General features: G+C 44.9%; 1 protein-coding gene across 2 annotated transcripts in view; it reads right to left on the bottom strand.

Annotated features, from left to right (window-relative positions):
• Positions 1-18,722, bottom strand: part of AGL (amylo-alpha-1,6-glucosidase and 4-alpha-glucanotransferase) — a 142,233-nt gene extending 123,511 nt beyond the window's left edge. For both annotated transcript variants that reach the window (XM_088481992.1, XM_088481998.1), the window contains exon 1: positions 18,671-18,722. The gene's annotated coding sequence lies outside the window, so the exon portion shown is untranslated. The remainder of the gene's footprint in view (positions 1-18,670) is intronic.
• Positions 18,723-19,908: the final 1,186 nt, after the last annotated feature.

Raw genomic sequence — 19,908 nt, forward strand, 5'->3', positions numbered from 1 at the left:
TTAGGACATAGGGGGTGATATAGAGCTGGACATAGTTGCAATAGTGGCTGCAACTTTTGGCGCAGCCGCTACTGTGTCTTTATGGTAACGCAATGGCCGATGGGTGTCATATTGAGACTCCCACCGGCTGAGGGTGCAAAACCACTGATGTACGTACAAAGACGCACTATTGGCGCACCATTGGCCGGACTAACGGACACTGCAGGCACAGAATGTCCAACTGACCAGGTCAGTACAATAGCATCTTTAAACACAGACTGACACCAACACGTCTGCGACTGGTAGCCAGCCCCCCAGTTACCACCTAGAAATTCCCTGTGCCTCTGTGCAGTAAGGATCGAGTCACATGCGCAGAGCGGCTCAATTGGACACTTGTGCCCGATGGATTCCCTGCGTGCACCGCTCAATCATCCCCGAGGTGTCAAAATAATCTACTTTACTGGAATTTCTGGAAGGTTCACCAAGAGAAAATCTCCCAAATGCAGAGAGAGTAGCAATTCTACCACCAGGGCACCTGCCTGCCTGCAAGACGACCAGGGATGTGCTCTGACACCAATCCATGTCCACCTCAGTGCCCCACCCATCTCATGATGTAAACAGCGTCATCTAGTCACTTCTACGTTTCTTTTCATACTGTCCCTCCACATCCCCACAGAGGGTAGGTATAAAGAGTAGAAAAGTATGAGAATAGAATAATATCTGGGATTTACAATACATCATTCTGAAAATATAAATATATAAACTCATCCGCCATATAATGAATGCAGCCAAACTTCAAATAGCCAACAGATGGAAAAAAAATCTCTACAGCCCTCTAGGTATACTGTTATTACAGGATTTAGCACACTGCATCTATGGAGTATATTGAGAGCTCCTCCATGATACAGTTCTGCTTTACATACAGTATGGGACCCCTGATATGAACATAACAAATAGTGTTCATTCTAGCACCCTGCACGTAATCAGTGAGGAGGGCATTATTTTATTTTGAAGGGCAACATTTTATATGTGATGTATCGGTACAGCAGCTATAGTGATACATAATGTCTAACGTGTTGCCCTTTAAAATTAAAATATGCCCTCCTCACTGATTACATGCAGGGTGCTAGAATGAACACTATAACAATAGCAACCCACCTGGTACCATCTAACTCCCCCATAGGTTATATTATTTGGTGTGTTCTCTTACACTACACTTTACCTAGCATTCCAGTGTTGCTATGATTGCCCCCCACCCCTTTCCTTCTTCCCTTTTCCTCCCTTCATTGGTTCCTTATTCTACTTTCATACCATATAAAAAATTCTAAAACACTCCTCAGCTTTTTATTTTCTTTTCTTTTTTTTTTTATCAGCAAAACATGTCTCCATCTGTTAAAAAAAAACCTCTGTATTGTCGTCTGTTGGCTATCTGGGGTCATATCCTTAATTAGATTTTTCTGTTTTTTTACTTTACTGTGTAAATATTATTTTTAATAGGTATGCTTTATATTGCGTACCCCTCCCCTAACACCTTTCATGTATAATAAATGATCTGTTTGACCTGTTCTGTTTAAATGTTGGCATAAATAGAAAGTTTAAAAATATATCTGTGTATATAAATTTATACGGAGATAATCAGCCTGCTTCAGAGGTGAACACAGACACGGCTGCATCTTTTGCCACAGGTGTGTCCGTGTCTTTATGCTGATGCTGTAGCTAATTTTGTTCAATGTGAGACACCCACTTCCATTGGTGCAAATCCGTTTCTATGCGTCTCTAGACACACCATCTGATGCATCATTCAAACTCACACCAGCCCAATGATGCAAAGGGTAGGCATGCTGGCACCTGTAGTCCCACTGTAAAATACAATAGTTTTCTATTATTCTTCACTTTATTACCCCTGTACCCAATGCTCCAGGGGTGCGGGGAAGAGCCCCGTGATTCAGACCAAGCCTGGGGTTAAGGGAGAGGGGTGGCCCCTTTTTTTCAGGGTCTCGACCTCCCCTGAGATCCCCGGCTTGGCCTGACTGGCTTAGGATGATAATGCTTTGGCCACAGAGCCCCGGTAATAGGGTCTCCGGGCTGTGGCATTACAACCCGGACGTTTTGGGTCCGGTGCTGGTTTTAATTAAAGAGGGTCCCCTACGCAATTTTTTTCCCCCTATAATTAAACCAGGACTGGCCCAGCAGCCTGGTGCTGGTTTCTAAATTATGGTGCAACCCTACTAATTTTGTTTCCTGTAATTTTAGGAACCAGGTCTGGCTGGCAAGTCCTGGGCTGCGTAAGCATTAGGGAGGGGACCCTATGTAATTTTTTTCTAACATTTAATCTTTTTAAACCTATTTACAGGCAGAAACATACATGGATCACAGTGATCTGTGTATGTTTCTGCCAAACTCGCAGATCACAGGCAGGTGAATTTATTTCCTGAATTTTTACAGGAGATTTGTCCCATCTCATGAGAGTTTCGAAACTCTCTGCTTGGTAAATTCCCGAATCCTATCTTCAGTAGTGAAAAGGTTCTTGAGTTTAGCCGATGGTGAATTGAAGAGAGTTTCATAACTCTCCAGTATTTTCCCGTAGCAAAGGAGATCTCTCTCTCCAGGGTTTAACATTAGTAAATTTGCGAGTGGAAAAAAATGCCCAAACGCTCCAGAGTTTGCTAACTCGACCAGACTCGATTCTTAGTAAATTTACCCCCTACTCTGCTCTAACAGGCAGAGCAGAGCCGGAAGCTGGCCCCTGTGATCAGCTTTGTGGTCTAAAAAAATAGTTAAAAACCCCAAACACTACCTGCACCGGTGATCGGTGCTCCATTGAGGTCCTCTGGGACTCCGGTCAGCTGGTCTTCGCGCTCCTGCATTATGACTCAGGTCAGCTGCTGAAAAACGAGATATCCCACACAGGAATAGAATTAACACATAGAGATCTGCGCACGATTCCACAATGTGTGCGATTTCCCCTGAACTCTCACCAGGCAGCTCACCGGCAGTCCTCACGATTTGGAGTAAAAAATGTCCAATCTGACTTAAGATCTATCGTGCATCCAGTGCATTGTGTCCCAGATTGGCAAATCTGCCCTACAGCAAGGCAGATCTGAAGATGTGATGTCAGATGAGCGGGGACGCGCATTGGCATCGTGATCGTGAGTGGACACTCACGATTTGGCCATATTTTACACGATTTGTCGTCACGATTCGTCAAAATCAGCCAAATCGGGTAAAATATCGCTATGTGTGTGGGCAGCTGAAGTGTGTAGTAATTTTAAACCAGTTTATAATCGTAATACGTATTGTAATCAGTCTCCGTTAGTAACTGTAACTGGAGGTGCTCCCAAGAATCGGATACAATGTATACAGAAAAAATTATCTAGCCTAGGCTAAAAAAACAAAGAGAGGATTCTTTTTGAGGCACACGTTTATGTAGTATGAAAATGTATGGTAGTTAAATAAAACATAACTTAATACAGTTTTTGGGTATCAGGACTAGAGTATCTACAAATAAGTTGTTCTAGTCACCCCTCAACTTGAGGTGTCATGACTTTAATCAGTATGTCTAGTCAAACCCAAATAAAAAAAAAATCTCTCGCACATCATGTGCTCCAAAATAATGTTGTGTTGTGGTCAAAATAAAGTTACATCAACTCTCAATTGAGAAAACAGGCAAGGTGAACCAGCACGTCCTTTCTTATGTTGAACCACACTGCAAACTTTGTAGAAACAGACTCATTGCTTCACATGTGTAACAAATAACAATGATCATTCACAACAGTAATTGTATCTTCTCTTTCACAAAAATGTATATACATGAATTGATTCACACCGTATAAATTATCTCAGGTGCAACATGGATAATGCATCTGCCGGTCACTCACCCTTTGGTGCCTAAATAGAAACCCACTATTAGCAGTGTGGATTTCAGTGCAATTCAGGTGTGAGGTTGCATAAAGTGTGTAAGAGAAGATACATCCTGAAAATTACTATTGTGAATATGAGTCTATATCTACACTAGTACCACACAGTTTGCAGTGTGGTTCAACATAAGAAAGGACGAGCTAATCCACCCTGCCTGTTTTCTCAATGGAGAGTTGATGTAGCTTTATGCTCACCACAACACAATATTGTTTTTTAGCAACATTATTTTGGAGAACATGATGTGCAAAAGATTTACTTATTAGGGGTGACTAGAACCACTTATGTGTAGATGCTCTAGTCCTGATAACCCATTTTATTTTCATTTATTTTTTTTAAGAAAAACTGTATTAGAAGTTATGTTTTATTTAACTACCATGCATTTTCATACTACATAAAGGGGTGCCCAAAAAGAATCATCTTTTTGTTTTTTAGCCTAGGCTAGATAGCATTTTTTTCTGCAAAGAGCCGCTGACCAGGATCACAGTGCAGGAGTTCAGAGAGGAGACCAGCTGACTGTAATCCCAGAGGACCTCACCGGAGCACCGATCACCGGGCAGGCAAGTGTAGGCTGAACAGGGATGGGGGGATCGAGGGTGTGTGTGTGTGTGGGGGTGTCGGTTGCAATAACGGTGGGGCAGGGTGGCTTGTGGGAGTGGGTATTGGCCATACAGACTAGAAAGTAAGGTAAGTGAGGCACAGTGGCTTGTGGGTGGCCTCTCGGGAAAGTGGAGGCTGGGTGTAGGCAATTGGGATGGACCCTATGTCTAGGAAAACAAATGAACCAGGCGCCAAACGAGCAAGGGGATCAAATATTTATGCAGCAGTGTAAAGAAAGATTATTATCAACCTCACAAACAGAAATAAAGATAATGAAAACACTGCGCTTTAATATTCAAACTGGGACATTAGTACAACACACATGAATTAAAAGTGAATATATATGATTTATTTTAGATTTGATGGAGCCAAATCGCACCACACGAATCACATTAATTAGATATACATGAATAATTAAAAACAATTAGCACAAAAAATCTTAGTAGGCGTAAAAAACAGTAAATATGATATATTCAACAGAAAGCGTTGATCAGACTAAGGTACTAAGAAAGAAAAATAAAAACATAAAAAGTATCCAGAATGAGTGTAGCCAAGAAGGTATCAAAAAGAGAAATATTATCCCGATGGATGATACAAATTAGTAATTCTAAAAAGAATCCCTGGAGATCCTATCATGAATCGGACATGTAGCAGTTTTCCTCTAGTAATGGATGTTAAATATAGTCTGACAGTCACAGTACTGTGTTGAAGAAATAGTTGGCCATATATATGAGGATCTGTATCTTTATATAGCCACTGCTATTTGTCAAAGTCCCGTATATCCGTGTCTGCTCACAGCAGATTAATTAATGGTGGATATTCACTGACACCATGTATCAGAGGCTGTACCTTAGGGCAGGAAAGAACAAGTCCAATATATATCATCTGCCACCGGGTATTCACGGCTCTTATATCAGTGTGATGACAGCGGCGCAAGTCCAAAGGTCTGCCGCAGGACACTCACTGCCACCGTATAGGTGTACCGGAGGCAGCACAGACAGCACAGCATGATGAGAGCCGGAAACAATGACCATGTATGATGACGCTGGACCCGGACAGCTTCACGTATCCATGCCGCCCAGTCACTTTGAGTTGCAGGCTGGAATATACCGAGAAGCGCTCGTCCGTCGGCCAGGCAGGTAGTGGTCAGTATAAAATAGCAAGCCCAGGGTGGATCTCCAGTAACAAGTGAGGGAACAGCAATGCGTTTCGGCTACCGACTGTAGCCTTTTTCAAGCTGAATAGGACCCTATGTCTGTCTATCAGCATAAGGAGCTCTGAGGGGGTGGGGTCTTCCCTCATTTCTAGTGCGCATGTACTGAGACAGACTATAATAGATTCACTCTTCAATCACAATGTTATACAAAAATATATATTTTTATTGTGTTTTATGGTAAAAATGTGCAGTCCTGCAGCAGACTGTCAGTGATTGACAGTCTGCTGTTATTTGTAGGTGGGGAGGGGAATGGCGACACCCTCCATTTCCCAAAACAGTGGTGTGTCACCACCAGTGGGGCGAGTGGAGAGGTCAGGATCTCCGTCAGCTGAAATATTTCCTGGCCTCTTTTACTCATCTGCGGCAGCCAGCTTACGTGACCCCATCACTCAGCTGGCAAAGGGATCACTGAAGATCCAATGCTGCGTCCTTGGACGCAGCTCAGATCAGTAATGCATGCAGTGACGCCTCCTGCTGCATTACCAAATGACAGTTATCACAGCTGCTACCATGTTAGCAGCTGCAATAGCATATCGCCTGCAGCTGAATCACCCCCACTGTTCTGCAGTGATTTCTGAGATTCAAGTAATTTTGGAAGCTATACTGATTTCTGTTCTGTAAGTCAGTCTGCTCCTGATATAAGCCATTCCAAACGGTATGAGAATACACCTGCCTGCACTGTCATTTACTCCTCATTTGCATAGTTATCCAGGTTATCGGCGAGGACAATGTAAAAAATTGAAGGCTGCAGCTGTACTTCAGGGTCCAGTCTTCAACCTGGGCAATTTCTCATTGCACTGTGCTCCTATCTTTCTTTTTCTATTTATTATTTGCATAGGTGACTATCCTGTTATAAGATAGCTGGAGATAAAGTGTCGCTCTAGTTTTTACCCTATCATTATTCACCATAATATTGCAAGGAGCAAAGCTGGGTCACGCATGTGCATAAGTGACCTGGACAGGCCTACGAAGAGGAAAGAGTTCTCTTACCACTGCCAGCCAGTATCACCGGGGAGCTGAGCATCGCTCAGGTGCCCCGGCACATTGTTTTAGTTAAATTGTACCAAAAGTAATTCCTAGTGAGTACAGTACAATTGCATTATGTTCATATTGATTTGCAACACTGGGGTTAGTTGCAACCATTCAAAGCCTCTAGAGGAGTATGCCTATCTAGTAAAACACGTATCAAAACATTATATAAAGCATCTATCTATACCCTATATAAATGCTGTTACATGATGCAGTACTGTTCTCTACATAAATGTAATTCCGTAACAGAAAAATACAGTTCCTTTTAACCATATTTCACAAAGTAAGAACATGTAAACTAATCTATATATATTTATATATATATACATATATATATATATAGTGCATCCGAAATGTATTCACAACGCTTCACTTTTTCCACATTTTGTTATGTTACAGCCTTATTCCAAAATGGAATAAATTCATTTTTGTCCTCAAAATTCTACACACACAATACCCCATAATGACAACGTGTAAAAAGTTTTTTTGAGATTTTTGCAAATTTAATAAAAAATACCACTAAAGGTGCATACACACACAACGATTATCGATAACAATATCAATTATCGTTCAGTCGTTGAAAAAATTGTTCACTTTCTGAGTTAAAACGATGAACGATTATCGTTCATGCGCGTTCACATTTGTAGCTTGTAGTTTGTAGTTCAGTCAGACTGACCAACTGAACGATTTTCATTAATGGAATATGCAAAAATCGTTTGTAGTTCAAAAAAAATCGTTCATTACACTTTAAAAAGTCTGACAGATAATCGTTCATAAAATCGTTGGAAACAAAATCGTTGTGTGTGTATGCACCTTAAGAAATCACATGTACATAAGTATTCACAGCCTTTGCCATGAAGCTCAAAATTGAGTTCAGGTGCATTCTGTTTCCACTGATCATTCTTGAGATGTTCGTACAACTTAATTGGAGTCCACCTGTGGTAAGTTCAGTTGATTGGACATGGTGTTGAAAGGCATACACCTGTCTATATAAGGTCCCACACATGACAGTGCATGTCAGAGCACAAACCAAGCATGAAGTCCAAGGAATTGCCTTTAGACCGGATTATCTCGAGACACAAATCTGGGGAAGGGTACAGAAAAATATCTACTGCTTTGAAGGTCCCAATGAGCACAGTGGCCTCCATCATTCGTAAATGGAAGAAGTTCGGAAGCAACAGGACTCTTCCTAGAGTTGGCCGGCTGTCTAAACTGAGCGATCGGGAGAGAAGGGCCCTAGTCAGAGAGGTGACCAAGAACCCAATGGTCACTCTGTCAGAGCTAAAGCATTCCTCTGTGGAGAGAGGAGAACCTTCCAGAAGGACAACCATCTCTGCAGCAATCCACCAATCAGGCCTGTATGGTAGAGTGGCCAGACGGAAGCCACTCCTTAGTAAAAAGCACATGGCACCTCGTCTGGAGTTTGCCAAAATGCACCGTGAAGGATTCTCAGATCATGAGAGACAAAGATTGAACTCTTTGGTGTGAATGCCAGGCATTATGTTTGGAGGAAAATCAGGCACCGCTCATCACCAGGCCAATATCATCCCTACAGTGAAGCATGGTGGTGGCAGCATCATGCTGTGGGGATGTTTTTCAGCAGCAGGAACTGGAAGACTAGTCAGGATAAAGGAAAAGATGAATGGGGCAATGGACAGAGACATCCTGGATGAAAACCTGCTCCAGTGCGCTCTTGACCTCAGACTGGGGCGATGGTTCATCTTTCAGCAGGCCAACGACCCTAAGCACACAGCCAAGATATCAAAGGAGTGGCTTCAGGACAACTCTGTGAATATCCTTGTGGCCAAGCCAGAGTCCAGACTTGAATCCAATTGAAAATCTCTGTAGAGATCTGAAAATGGCTGTGGACCGAAGCTTCCCATCCAACCTGATGGAGCTTGAGAGGTGCTGCAAAGAGGAATGGGCAAAACTGCCCAAAGATAGGTGTGCCAAGCTTGTGGCATCATATTCAAAAAGACTTGAGGCTATAATTGCTGCCAAAGGTGCATCAACAAGGTTGTGAATACTTGTGTACATGTGATTTCCTAGTTTTTTTTTTTTATATTAAATTTGCAAAAATTGCAAAAAAACTTTTTACACGTTGTCATTATGGGTTATCGTGTGTAGAATTTTGAGGACAAAAATGAATTTATCCCATTTTGGATTAAGGCTTTAACATAACAAAATGTGGAAAAAGTGAAGAGTTGTGAATACTTTCCGGATGCACTGTAAAATATATATATATATATATATATATATATATATATATATATATATATATACAGTCAGGTGCATAAATATTGGGACATTGACAGAATTTTCATATTTTGGCCTCTAATCGCCACCACAATGGCTTTCAAATGAAACAAACAAGATGTGCTTTAACTGCAGACTTTCAGATTTAATTTGAGGGTAATTACATCCAAATCAGGTGAACGGTGTAGGAATTACAACGGTTTCTATGTGTGCCTCCCACTTTTTAAGGGGCTAAAAGTAATGGGACTATCAACTCAAAAGCTATTTCATGGACAGGTGTGGGCTATTCCCTCATTATTTCATTATCAATTAAGCAGGTAAAAAGTTTGGAGTTGATTCTATGTGTGACATTTGCATTTGGAATCGGTTGCTGTCGACTCTCAAAATGAGATCCAAAGAGCTGTCACTATCAGTGAAGCAAGCCATTAATTAGGCTGAAAAATCAAAACAAACCCATCAGAGAGATAGCAAAAATATTAGGTGTGGCCAAATCAACTGTTTGGAACATTCTTAAAAAGAATGAGCGCACCGGAGAGCTCAGCAACACCAAAAGACCCGAAAGACCACGGAAAACAACTGTGGTGGATGACAGAAGAATTATTTCCCTTGTGAAGAAAAATCCCTTCACAACAGTTGGCCAAATCAAGAACACTCTCCAGGAGGTAGGTGTATATGTGTCAAAGTCAACAATCAAGAGAAGACTTCACAAGAGTGAATATAGAGGGTTCACCACAAGATGTAAACCATTGGTGAGTCACAAAAACAGGAAGACCAGATTATAGTTTGCCAAACAACATCTAAAAAGGCCATTACAGTTCGGGAACAACATCCTATGGACAGATGAGACAAAGATCAACTTGTACCACAGTGATGGGAAGAGAAGAGTATGGAGAAGGAAAGGAACTGCTCATGATCCAAAACATACCACCTCATCAGTGACGCATGGTGGTGGTAGTGTCATGGCGTGGGCATGTATGGCTGCCAATGGAACTGGTTCCCTTGTATTTATTGATGATGTGACTGCTGACAAAAGCAGCAGAATGAATTCTGAAGTGTTTCGGGCATTATTATATGCTCATATTCAGTCAAATGCTTCAGAATTCATTGGACGGCGCTTCATAGTGCAGATGGACAATGACCCAAAGCATACTGCAAAAGCAACCAAAGAGTTTTTTAAGGCTAAAAAGTGGAATGTTATGCACTGGCCAAGTCAATCCCCTGACCTGAATCCGATTGACCATGCATTTCACTTGATGAAGACAAAACTGAAGGGAAAATGCCCCAAGAACAAGCAGGAAACATTTGCAGTAGAGGCCTGGCAGAGCATCACCAGGGATGAAACCCAGCGTCTGGTGATGTCTATGCGTTCCAGACTTCAGGCTGTAATTGCCTGCAAAGGATTTGCAACAAAGTATTAAAAAGTGAAAGTTAGATTTAGGATTGTTTAGTTTGTCCCATTACTTTTGGCCCCTTAAAAAGTGGGAGGCACATATAGACCCGTTGTAATTCCTACACCGTTCACCTGATTTGGATGTAATTACCCTCAAATTAAATCTGAAAGTCTTCAGTTAAAGCACATCTTGTTTGTTTCATTTCAAAGCCATGGTGGTGGTGAATAGGGGCCAAAATATGAAAATTCTGTCAATGTCCCAATATTTATGCACCTGACTGTAATATATATATATATATATATATATATATATATCTCCCCACTATGTACTATTGGCCTAATGCAGGACATTTCACATAATTCTCCTCAGTGTTCTCCCCAGAAAATTTTCCCAGCCCGGTGGCATCAAGAAGTAGTCGGGTGGGGCCTTCGCAAAAATAAGATGTTTTAAACCTTGACCTTATAATGATTTGAAATAACATTTTATATATTAATTCTCCTCTTCTTATTAGAGGCCCAGTCATCTGATTATGAAAAAGCTGCAAAGTCTGTAGGATCTGGTTCTTTTTTTATACAGCTCCCAGATACTGTCCTCACTTGGAGGCTTCCAAAGTGCCGGGTGGTAAGCTGTTTCTTGCCGGGTGGTGCACCTGCCAAAAACAGCCTAGGGAGAACACTGCTCCTGCAAAAGGCTAATTAGCGCTGCAGACCACAGTCCCCATTAATATTAATGGGGAATACGGTCTCACCCCTATGCACCAAACTCCTAAAAGGGGAGTTTGTGTACACCATTCTCAGGCAGCGTAAACCACTTTATTCCTATGAAAGGGTTCTTGCAGGAGCGGGATCTTACGATCCCTCTCCCAGAGTCTCCATCCGGCTCTGCAATCCTGACACTGTGTATGCACACTGGGCCTGATTCAGACCCGGTCGCAAGCGCTGAGCGCTCGCAACCGGGTCGATGGTGGCCCAGAGCGCATGCGCACGATGGAGCCGGCTCCGTTGTGCGCATGGGCGAGACCCGGACAGCGACGGACAATCCGTCGCTCCGGGTCTCGTACCAAAGGGGGCGTGCTGTCGATGTTGAGTGACAGCACGCCCCCTTTGGTGGGCGGGCCGGGGAAGTGGCTGCCCAAACGGAAGGCGTTCCCATGTGAACACCTCCGTTTGGAGCCGGCCCCACTGACATCACGAGTGATGTCAGTGGGAGAGATTTCGGCTCTGTTAGTCTTGACCATCGCAACCATCTTCCTGGCCGCTCGCTATACCTGTGGGTGGTCACCCGTAGCTATGCGAGCAGCCAGCAGGCCGCTCTAAGAAAAAAAAATAGCCCGGCCCTGATTCAGAGCGAGCGCTCTGTCAGAGCGTCTGGCTCTGAGTCAGGGCCACTGTCAGATTCTCAGAAGGAGTCTTTCAAAAATGTGAAAGACTCCTCTAATGTGCCTTGGATGTAACATGCATGGACAGCGGTTATCGCAACAGATATTCCTGTGAGTTACATTTAGTACAGAGCGGAGAAACTTTAGACAAAAATGAAAGTCCATCACGATATGTATTGTTAATGATGGCAGCACTGAAGTTATTATTAATATATAGGCCCCTGATGCACAGATAAGAAAAGTTGCACAAAAATTTCATGGAAATCTAACTTTGCTGGGAAACAGGCTGATTCACTAGATGCACTCTAACGCTGTGTACACACTAGACGATGTGTACCCAGCATGACATCGGCAGCGTCAGGACCCGGCATCAGCAAGAGCATACACACTTGTCGATGCGGACAGCGACGGTGGGGGCCATGCTGCATTCAGCAGCATGGTTCTCGCTAATAACATCCCCCGTCGGCCCTGGATGTAGGGTCGTCGGAGGATGTTGCTAATGACCCGCGGGAGCGCGCACAGGTCAGCGACATAGTGGGTACACACTAGACCAGCAATTCCCAAACTCAGTCCTCAAGGCACACTAACAGTCCTGGATTTAGTGATATCAATGCTTGAGCACAAGTGGTAAACTCAAAATAACTGAGGTACTAATTAAGTCATCTGTGCTCAAGTGTGGCTATCCTTAAAACCTGTATTGTTAGTGTGCCTTGAGGACCGTGGTTGGGAACCCCTGCAGACGATGTGCCCGATATGCTGGTCCGATGTGCCGACATATCGTCTAGTGTGTACCCAGCCTTTAGGGGTTGGGGGGGGATTCAGGTCTAAGTGCATACAGTAACAGACATTTATGTGTGTAACTGAACATCGCGTTATGTTTGGCAACACATCACAGTCAATTGATTTGGCTCCATAGAGTTTGTTTTGCCCTGCAGCTTGGTCAATTTGATCTTTAGAAGAATAGAGCTGGGACAACAACGTATACTGACACTACTCTGGGGTGTGCATGAGATATGATAAGGGAATATTTCACCAAGACAAAGACCACTGGAGAAATGCAAGCAGAAATAAACTGCCACAGGGAATCCCAGGGAATACACAGTAGAGAAAAGTGGAGAATGAGGTAAATATTCTGCAGAAGAGTTTAGAAAATTTCACTCATTTTAAGTATCAGACATTCTATGTTCGTTGAACATGTAGTTGGAATCTGTAGTCCCTCAAAAATTAGCAAGTAACGTCCTCGCCTCTGCTATAAAAGCATGTAGGTAACATTGCTTAATACAATCTCTATCATGTTTACCAAATGCACCACAGAGTACAGAGTCCAAAGCAAGAGTACAAAACCAATAATGATCAGAAATCACCAGTGACACTCCCATCACACACAGCCTGTCCAAATATTACCACTGATACTCCCATCACACACAGTCTGTCCATATATCACCACTGACACTCCCATCACACACAGCCTATCCATATATCACCACTGACACTCCCATCACACACAGCCTGTCCAAATATCACCACTGACACTCCCATCACACACAGCCTATCCATATATCACCACTGACACTCCCATCACACACAGCCTGTCCATATATTACCACTGAAACTCCCATCACACACAGCCTGTCCATATATCACCACTGACACTCCCATCACACACAGCCTGTCCATATATCACCACTGACACTCCCATCACACACAGCCTGTCCATATATTACCACTGACACTCCCATCACACACAGCCTGTCCATATATTACCACTGACACTCCCATCACACAGAGCCTGTCCATATATTACCACTGACACTCCCATCACACACAGCCTGTCCATATATTACCACTGACACTCCCATCACACACAGCCTGTCCATATATTACCACTGACACTCCCATCACACACAGCCTGTCCATATATTACCACTGACACTCCCATCACACACAGCCTGTCCATATATTACCACTGACACTCCCATCACACACAGCCTGTCCATATATTACCACTGACACTCCCATCACACACAGCCTGTCCATATATCACCACTGACACTCCCATCACACACAGCCTGTCCATATATCACCACTGACACTCCCATCACACACAGCCTGTCCATATATTACCACTGAAACTCCCATCACACACAGCCTGTCCAAATATCACCACTGACACTCCCATCACACACAGCCTGTCCATATATCACCACTGACACTCCCATCACACACAGCCTGTCCATATATCACCACTGACACTCCCATCACACACAGCCTGTCCATATATCACCACTGACACTCCCATCACACACAGCCTGTCCATATATCACCACTGACACTCCCATCACACACAGCCTGTCCATATATTACCACTGACACTCCCATCACACACAGCCTGTCCAAATATCACCACTGACACTCCCATCACACACAGCCTGTCCATATATTACCACTGACACTCCCATCACACACAGCCTGTCCATATATTACCACTGACACTCCCATCACACACAGCCTGTCCAAATATTACCACTGACACTCCCATCACACACAGCCTGTCCATATATCACCACTGACACTCCCATCACACACAGCCTGTCCATATATTACCACTGAAACTCCCATCACACACAGCCTGTCCAAATATCACCACTGACACTCCCATCACACACAGCCTGTCCATATATCACCACTGACACTCCCATCACACACAGCCTGTCCATATATTACCACTGACACTCCCATCACACACAGCCTGTCCATATATCACCACTGACACTCCCATCACACACAGCCTGTCCATATATCACCACTGACACTCCCATCACACACAGCCTGTCCATATATTACCACTGAAACTCCCATCAAACACACACACAGTCTGTCCATATAGCACCACTAACACTCCCATAACAGACTCACAGCCTGTCCACATAGCACCACTGGCACTCTTATCACACACACACACAGCCTGTCCACATATCACCACTGGCACTCTTATCACACACACACGCAGCCTGTCCACATATCACCACAGGCACTCCCATCACACACAGCCTGTCCATATAGCACCACTGACACTCCCATCCCACACAGCCTGTCCATATATTACCACTGACACTCCCATCACACACAGCCTGTCCATATATTACCACTGACACTCCCATCACACACAGCCTGTCCATATATCACCACTGACACTCCCATCACACACAGCCTGTCCATATATCACCACTTACACTCCCATCACACACAGCCTGTCCATATATTACCAGTGACACTCCCATCACACACAGCCTGTCCATATATCACCACTGACACTCCCATCACACACAGCCTGTCCATATGTTACCACTGACACTCCCATCACACACAGCCTATCCATATATCACCACTGACACTCCCATCACACACAGCCTGTCCATATATCACCACTGACACTCCGATCACACACAGCCTGTCCATATATTACCACTGACACTCCCATCACACACAGCCTGTCCATATATTACCACTGACACTCCCATCACACACAGCCTGTCCATATATTACCACTGACAATCCCATCACACACAGCCTGTCCATATATTACCACTGACACTCCCATCACACACAGCCTGTCCATATATTACCACTGACACTCCCATCACACACAGCCTGTCCATATATCACCACTGACACTCCCATCACACACAGCCTGTCCATATATCACCACTGACACTCCCATCACACACAGCCTGTCCATATATCACCACTGAAACTCCCATCACACACAGCCTGTCCAAATATCACCACTGACACTCCCATCACACACAGCCTGTCCATATATCACCACTGACACTCCCATCACACACAGCCTGTCCATATAGCACCACTGACACTCCCATCACACACAGCCTGTCAATATATTACCACTGACACTCTTATCACACACACACACACACGCAGCCTGTCCACATATCACCACTGACACTCCCATCACACACAGCCTGTCCATATATCACCACTTACACTCCCATCACACACAGCCTGTCCATATATTACCAGTGACACTCCCATCACACACAGCCTGTCCATACATCACCACTGACACTCCCATCACACACAGCCTGTCCATATGTTACCACTGACACTCCCATCACACACAGCCTATCCATATATCACCACTGACACTCCCATCACACACAGCCTGTCCATATATCACCACTGACACTCCCATCACACACAGCCTGTCCATATATTACCACTGAAACTCCCATCAAACACACACACAGTCTGTCCATATAGCACCACTGACACTCCCATCATACACACAGCCTGTCCACATATCACCACTGGCACTCCCATCACACACAGCCTGTCCATATAGCACCACTGACACTCCCATCACACACAGCCTGTCAATATATTACCACTGACACTCTTATCACACACACACACACACGCAGCCTGTCCACATATCACCACAGGCACTCCCATCACACACACAGTCTGCCCATATATCACCACTGACACTCCCATCACGCACACAGTCTGTCCATATATCACCAATGACACTCCCATCACACACAAAGCCTGTCCACATATCACCACAGGCACTCCCATCACACACACAGTCTGCCCATATATCACCACTGACACTCCCATCACACACACACACGGCCTGTCCACATATCACCACAGGCACTCCCATCACACACACAGTCTGCCCATATATCACCAATGACACTCCCATCACACACAAAGCCTGTCCACATATCACCACAGGCACTCCCATCACACACACAGTCTGCCCATATATCACCACTGACACTCCCATCACACACACACACAGCTTGTTCATATATCACCACTGACACTCCCATAAAAGACTCACAGCCTGTCAATATAGCACCACTGACACTCCCATAACACACACACAGCCTGTCCATATATCACCACTGACACTCCCATAACACACACAGCCTGTCCATATATCACCACTGACACTCCCATAACAGACACACAGCCTATCCATATAGCACCACTGACACTCCCATCACACACACAGTCTGTCCTTATATCACCACTGACACTCCCATAACACACACAGCATGTCCATATATCACCACTGACACTCCCATAACAGACTCACAGCCTGTCCATACATCACCACTGACACTCCCATCACACACACAGCCTGTCCTTACAGTATATCACCACTGACACTCCCATCACACACACAGATACAGCGTGCCCTTATATCACCACTGACACTCCCATCACACACACACACAGCCTGTCCTTACAGTATATGACCACTGCCACTCCCATCACACACACAGCCTGTCCTTATATCACCACTGACACTCCCATCACACACACACAGCCTGTCCTTACAGTATATCACCACAATCACACTCCCATCACACACACAGCCTGTCCTTACAGTATATCACCACTGCCACTCCCATAACACACACAGCCTGTCCTTACAGTATATCACCACTGACACTCCCATCACACACACAGCCTGTCCTTATAGCACCACTGGCACTCCTAACACACACACACAGCCTGTCCATATTGCACCACTGACACTCCCATCACACACACAGCCTGTCCACATATCACCACTGACACTCCCATCACACACACACACAGCCTGTCCATATAGCACCACTGGCACTCCTAACACACACACACAGCCTGTCCATATAGCACCACTGACACTCCTAACACCACACACAGTCTGCCCATATATCACCACTGACACTCCCATCACACACAGCCTGTCCACATATCACCACTGGCACTCCTAACACACACACACAGCCTGTCCATATATCACCACTGGCACTCCCATCACACACACACACAGCCTGTCCACATGACATTACTGACAGTCCCATTACAGACTAGGGATGGCCATCTGTGGGGTGTCCATCGCTGGTTACCATCATAGAGGCCGCTGGGAGGCGGGGATAAGCTCCGTCCAGACAAAGAAAAGGAAAACATTGGCTTCCTCTCATCCATTGATGGCAGAGAACCACTTCTCTGCCATCGATGGCAAAACTAGTTAACATTGGTTGGCCACCATGATGGCCATCCCTATTACAGACACACAGCCTGTCCACATATCACCACTGACACTCCCATCACACACACACAGCCTGTTCATATATCACCACTGACACTCCCATAAAAGACTCACAGCCTGTCAATATAGCACCACTGACACTCCCATAACACACACACAGCCTGTCCATATATCACCACTGACACTCCCATAACACACACACAGCCTGTCCTTACAGTATATCACCACTGACACTCCCATCACATACACAGCCTGTCCTTACAGTATATCACCACTGCCACTCCCATAACACACACAGCCTGTCCATATATCACCACTGACACTCCCATAACAGACACACAGCCTGTCCATATAGCACCACTGACACTCCCATAACAGACACACAGCCTGTCCATACATCACCACTGACACTCCCATAACAGACACACAGCCTGTCCATATAGCACCACTGACACTCCCATCACACACACAGCCTGTCCTTCTATCACCACTGACACTCCTAACACACACACAGCCTGTCCATATAGCACCACTGGCACTCCTAACACACACACACACACACACAGCCTGTCCATTTATCACCACTGACACTCCCACTACACACACACAGCATGCCTACAGATCACATAGACAATACTGCTTATTACAAATAAAAATAAATCAGAGTCCAGATTATGTTGCAAAAGGGAGAGAACACCGTGTACTTTGGGGATGATATTATTTCAGGTGTAAACCATTGTCCTACACAGTACACCATCAGATTGAATGGGGTAGCTGGCCACGCCTCTCCAGTACACCCGTATAACACACAACATGTATACAACAACACTCACCTTCCAGTCACCTCTCTTACTCCCAGAATGCCTGAGCTGCTGTCTTTCCTTTCACTGGCAATAAAGTTTATTCAATTTTTTTTTCATACAACTTTATTAAAACGCAGACAGATGACAGACAGGAAGCATAAAACGTAATGCACTGCACTATTCTAGACAGTACAGCTGGTGGCAGTGGCACGGCATCAGTTAATAGCAGCAGCACAGGGCGAGCCGAGCACAGTAAAACGAGACACATGGGGACTGGAGTGCAGCCTATATACTGTGTAGCATCTGTACACACGGGTTATTCTCACATTTGTAGAATGTACTGTATACACTATATACATGGCAGTAGCTCCTTGTTCTCTGCCTGCTTTTGGCTTGCCCAGCCACCCTGGTCTATCTCTAGTCTGATGCTCCAGCTCTCCTTCCTGCAAGCGATAGAGATTCCCCTCTGCCTCACTTTCGCTCCAGCCATAACTCCCAACTGCCCCGATTTATGCGGGCTCGCCCTGATGTGTGGGAGCGCTCCTGCCCCCTCATGAATTACACTTGTGTCCTGATTCCAGAACACTTGGAAGGTGTGTCCCACAGATTGAAGATACCCCTGCAGTGCCGCCCCTATATCAGCAGGAGGTGCCTGAGCCATAAAAGAAAATGACATTTCTGCATGATGATGATAGGGTTAGAATACCGACACTTTCTTGGTCGGTATCCTAACGGAAGAGCAAAAAAACCCTTCAGTAGCCGTACCTGGAAGTGACGTGAGGGCGGAAATGGAGATTTTTGCCCACACTTTCCCCAAAAATAAGACAGTTGGCCCCTTGTGGGCTCGCTTCGCTCGCCACATAGATATGTTCCCCCTCTATGCCAACTTGGATGGTAGGGAATGACGTTGGACACTGGCAGATGACGTCATCGTACATCTACGGAAGGGGATCTATCTCTCATATCCTAACCATCCCACTCTCGCTGGGGCTAACTTTCCTTGGTGTGCTGTGTGGGCAAGAAACTGCACTTCCGCCCTCAGTTCACATCACTTCCAGTACGGCTACTGAAGGGGAAATATACCTTTCCCTATACTAATCCTCCCTCCCCAGTTCCTGAACCTAACCTCCCCCCCCCACCGTGCCTAACTCACCCAACCCCCCCCCCACCCCTTAGTGCCTAACCCTCCCCCTAGTGTATACCTACCAACTTTTAGGTTCCCTGAAGAAGGGGGTGGGGCTTTAGTGAAAAGGGGCGGAGCCACGTGT

Source organism: Taudactylus pleione, unplaced genomic scaffold, assembly GCF_031769625.1.
Source record: "Taudactylus pleione unplaced genomic scaffold, aTauple2 ptg000017l, whole genome shotgun sequence".
NCBI lineage: Eukaryota > Metazoa > Chordata > Amphibia > Anura > Myobatrachidae > Taudactylus > Taudactylus pleione.